We start from the raw sequence: 4,991 nt of genomic DNA, 5'->3' as shown, positions 1-4,991 counted from the left end.
TCCCCCTCTCCGGGGCCGGACAGCTCCATCTACAGCCCGTAGGAGCAAACAGTCCCCTTCGGCGGCGCTCCCCGCCCCTGCGCAGCCAGCTCGCCAGCCAATGGTCTCCGAGCTCCTGCCCGCCTGCGGGGACGGCGGGGGCAACGGGGGGGGGGGGGGGGGAGCGGGGTCGCTCCCACCGCCGCCCCCAAAGTGGCCCTGGGAGGATCTGCTCCCGGGAGCCCTCCGTGTGGGACGGCCTGCCCTAAAGTCGCAAACAATGCCAGGTCCTGATTCCTGTTAATTCTGCAAATATGTATTGGGTATCCCAGAGGAAAATGGTGACTGACCCTTTTGAAATTTTTGCAAGACTAATCCTGGCCTTTGCCCTTCCCTCCTGCCTTTGCAGGCTTTACCTCCCACTCTCCCTCCCCAGTCCAAATTTACTGGGACCAATTCCAGGCCTTTGCATTGGTCTGGATGATACAGAAGGGATCTGGGCTAATGTGTCAGAAGAGGGCGGGACTCTCCCTCCCAAGTAAGGCACAGGGCATTTTAACAGCAGGCTCTGCCGAAACCTTTAAATGTAGGTCAACGTCACTTTAAAACATCAAAGCCAAATCAGAGGAGGAACCGGGGAAGGCCCAGGTAGGCCGCTGGAGAAGAGGGTGAGGGTGGAAATTCACCCGTTCACTCCACAAATATTTATTGAGCAGCTACTAGGCGCCAAGTACAGCTTAGGCAGAGGTGGGCTTTGCATTTGCATATACCTGAGTTTAAGTTCCTAAATCACAGCTCTCTAGCTGTGACTGTGAGCAATTTCACTACTCTGAGCTTCCCTCAGTCTCTTCAAATTTGAAATGAAGCAAATAATGTCTACTTTGCAGCTGTACAGTCAAATGAGGTGAGATCAGTGCTTAGCCCGTAACAGGCACCCAGCAAGGGTGATTAGCCCCCAGAGATAAGTCTTACAATCATCCTTGAAATTGTGGCTACTCTGTGTTCCTAAATGACTGGTTCCTATCTTCTTAAGACAGAGATCTCCAGAGCCACTTACTGCCCTGTGTGGAGACAGACCTACCACACAATCACCTGAGGCGGATACCCTTTTGTCCCACTGCACTTAGTAAAATAAAGGGCATTATCCGCCCAAGTGAGCCGTGTGCTTAGAGCATCATATTCAGAACAATTACCAGGTGCTTTTGCTGTTCGGCATCCGGATGCAGAATGAGTATCTTGTGGACCGTCTTATCCTCAAGCGGCTTACAGGCTTGTGAAGGTTATGTTCCCAGAAGTCCGTGACCGCCTCCCCTCCACTCCCTGGCCACAGGCTGTCCCTTGATTGTGAAAACCATGTCCACTGTTGTCGGGGGAACCAGACAAGCAGAGTGTGAAGAGTTCCAGGTAGGGACGCCTGGGTGGCTCAGTTGGTTAAGCCGCTGCCTTCGGCTCAGGTCATGATCCTGGGGTCCTGGGATTGAGTCCCGCATTGGGCTCCTTGCTCAGCAGGGAGCCTGCTTCCTCCTCTCTCTCTGCCTTCCTCTCTGCCAGCTTGTGTGTACTCTCTCTCTCTCTGACAAATAAATAAAATCTTTAAAAAAAAAAAAAAAAAGAGTTCCAGGTAAATTCATTCCCACGAGTGAGACACATTTCAGAGCGCATCTTCCGACCTACCAATCGACAATCATCTCGCTTTCCTAAAGGTGGGAGAGGCTGGTTTAGCCCCAAAGGTTTAAGCCATTTTTTTCAGTAAAAAGTTACGTCTCCCCTCAAGCATTAAACGAGTTATAACAGTAGTCACAACTGACTTACACAGTAAGTCACCATCACAGGACATCCGCTTCGTGTTTTTCCTTCACAGAGGGCGGATTTTCACGAAGCCAGCCACACACCTGAAACCCCCGCAGTCAGAGTGGCTGCCCAGGGCCGGAGGTTGCGTTCAGTGCCATGACATACACAAAGCAACTCAAATTCAACAGAAGTTAAGTGCATGGGTTTCGCCGTACTAGAGAGGTTTCTATAACCGCCACGCCTAGCGACTGCAGGCCACAAAAAGTGGCTGCAGCAGGGGGAACGTGAAGCAGGGCAGGGGGTGGGGGGATCAGGGGACATCTCCCAGAAGGAAAACAAGAAGGGCGTGAGGAAGGGGATCCTGTAGCTGCACTGGCCCGTGGACCCTCTGTTGAGTACTCCAGTGACCAACAGACTGGCAGGGCTGGGAGCTGGGCTAGGAAGGGGGAGATCCTGTCCTAGGAGAGCTGTCGGGTCACTAGGCTTGTTCCTCTGAATCACTGGGTAACTGTGAGGCACTTGTCTAAGTTACTGAGGAGCAGGGTCAGCACCCCTGGGCAACGTGGATCATAAAATGTCAAGTGTCAGTGTTAATGAGCATCTCTTGGAAGGGAAGGACCCAGGACTGGCCCGTCCCTCTCTCAGGTGGGAGCTGCTTTTCACCTCCTCGCTAGGATTCTAGAGCTACTGCTCTAGACAGGAAATTTGTAGTGATAGATGCTGAACCAGAGCATGTGGGAGAGGCCAAAGGAGAGGGGATGCGTAAGTTCTTGAAGGGGTATGTGTCGTGATGGCTAATTTTATGCATCAATTTGACTGGGCCAACGATGACCAGATAGCTGGTAAAACACTTTTCTGGGTGTGTCCGTGAGGGTGTTTCCTGAAGAAAGCAGCATTTGAATCCAAAGACCAGAGAAGATGCTCTTACAAAAGTGACATCCAATCCACTGAGGGCCTGAATAGAAAAAGGCAGAGGGGGTGCGGATTAGCTGACATCCATCTCCTCCTGCCTCTGGACATTCACAGTCCTGGTTCTTGGGCCTTTGGACGCAGAATGAATCCCACCACTGGCTTGCCTGGTTCCCCAGCTTGCAAATGGCAGATCATGGAACTTCTTGACCTCCATAATTACAAGAGCTAATTCCTGGAATAAATGTCAACTCATAGGCGGCTGCATATCCTTTTAGTTCCGTTTCTCTGGAGAACCCCAATACACGTGTCCGTCGTTACCTAAGTCTTCCCGCTGCTCCCGTGCACTCCAAGCCCCACCGACAGCTCCAAGCTTCATTTGAGAAAGGAGACCTCCAGATTCACGCAGCTAAGTGAACAGTGTAACCAGATTTGCACTGCTGTCCTGCTGTCTCCCCAGGCCTAATTTAACAAGCAGGCTTAGTGACGACAGTGTAATCCATGGGAAGGGAAAAGGAGACAGCTTCGGTCCCCCTCACCCACTGACATATCTGGGGTTACAACTTGCTGTCTTCACTTGAGGATCTAGTTATGCCAACCTCCAAAGGAAGGGGAACCTGTAGGCGTCCAAGTCACCGGCATCCTAAGTGTGATTAAGAGTCAGAGGCATGGCTTATGGAGGGGAGGGCACTATTTAGACAAGGGAGAAAGTGTTGATGTGGGGATCACAGTGAAATATTTTGTATCACAGTTTTTAGGTCAGCTTGCTCCCGCTGATGAGTTTTCAACATGCTTGCCTTTTCAGATCCGCCTTTTACCAACATTTTTTATTCAAACTTAAGTGTGCCCGTGCCCATGCACATGCACGTGCACACACACACACACACACACACACACACTTTTTCCCTCCTTCTCACTAACTTTTGAAAATTCCTGCTTTTCAGAAAGTTTAGAGAAAGTACTTTTTCCCTCCTGAGTTTACTCTCAGCCTACTACCAATAGGCATTTCATCACCTTTTTTTACAAGCCTTGACACAGTAGATGAGTGAAGTTTGTTGGCTTTTCTTTAGTTCTTAATGACTATGTGGTACTTTGCTCCGTCGTAATAAACATGTAATTGTTCGGGTGACTAAGCGAGTTAGCTGTTCAAGGGTTCTACCCCAACGGTACCCAGGGCTTAGAAACCCTGCATAGGCAGGACACAGGTTTTATGTTGGGAATTAACAACTGTAGTATGTTCTCTCGAATCTTCTCAATGGGTATCTCTTCAATTTTTGAGTGTGGATTTGATTACTAAAAATGGCCAAAATTCATTCAAAATCAAGTCTGGAGCGCACACGGAATAATACTGGTTTTTCTAAATGCAACAAATAAGAGGGTGTGAAACCACACGTTATTGTTAAATCCGAGCTGGTAATGACATCACCATGGTCCTTCTTCATTCTTCAGCAATCTGCTAGCGTCACCACAACAGAAGTCAGGGTACAGCGCAGGCGCCCGGACGGTTCCTGGTTCTCGGTTCCCGTGTGAGCTCATGTGGGATCCCGCCGGTGTTTCATAGACCAGGTCTCCGGACAGCGTGAGCAGTGGTCACTGCTGAAGTGAATGCTGCTTTTCCCACGGCCTCTAGAGGTCCTAACTTAACTATAGAGATCGGTCAGAACTTTTTCCACAGCAATTCTCATAGCCTGATTTCCTACTAAATTATGATGTCCCAATCCGGATTCATCTACCTTTTATTAATCTCCAGTCCAGACCCCCCACAGTCCACAGCCTCCGGTAAAGCTGGCTAACTGGTCATTTCCAGTCCAAGAACTTACTTTCTCTTTCTATGATCTTCTCAACTTGCAGGCACATTAGAATCATGTGGGGGAACTCAAACAAACAAAACACTCGGGCTCTGCCCCAGGCAAATTAGATCCTGCCAGGGTGGGCCCTGGCATAAATATTTTTAAGTTCCCCGATGATTCTAATGTTCAGCCAAGAACATACCAGCGTAACAGTCTCCCTCCCCATGTGCTTGTCCCAGCCTCACGGGATCACCATGCAGAAACGAACATCCTGAATTATTACTTAGTGGCTATTAAATGTAGGATTGATTTAATTATTGTCCATTGTTTTTATCCTGCTGCTTACTTGGTGAGGTTGGCTTGTAGATACTGTTTTTCTTACACAATTTTTTAAAACTGTAATTCAAAGCCAAGAACTGACTTATATGTACTGCTTTCTGCGCTTTCTGCTTGCTTAACCCAATCTCTCCAGTAACATGCCTGCCTTCCTAACTCGTTATAATTCCTCGGGTACATAAAACC

The sequence above is a fragment of the Martes martes genome, assembly GCF_963455335.1.
Source record: "Martes martes genome assembly, chromosome: 11".
NCBI lineage: Eukaryota > Metazoa > Chordata > Mammalia > Carnivora > Mustelidae > Martes > Martes martes.
The sequence above is the reverse complement of the archived record's forward strand: the minus strand, read 5'-3'. Positions refer to the sequence as shown.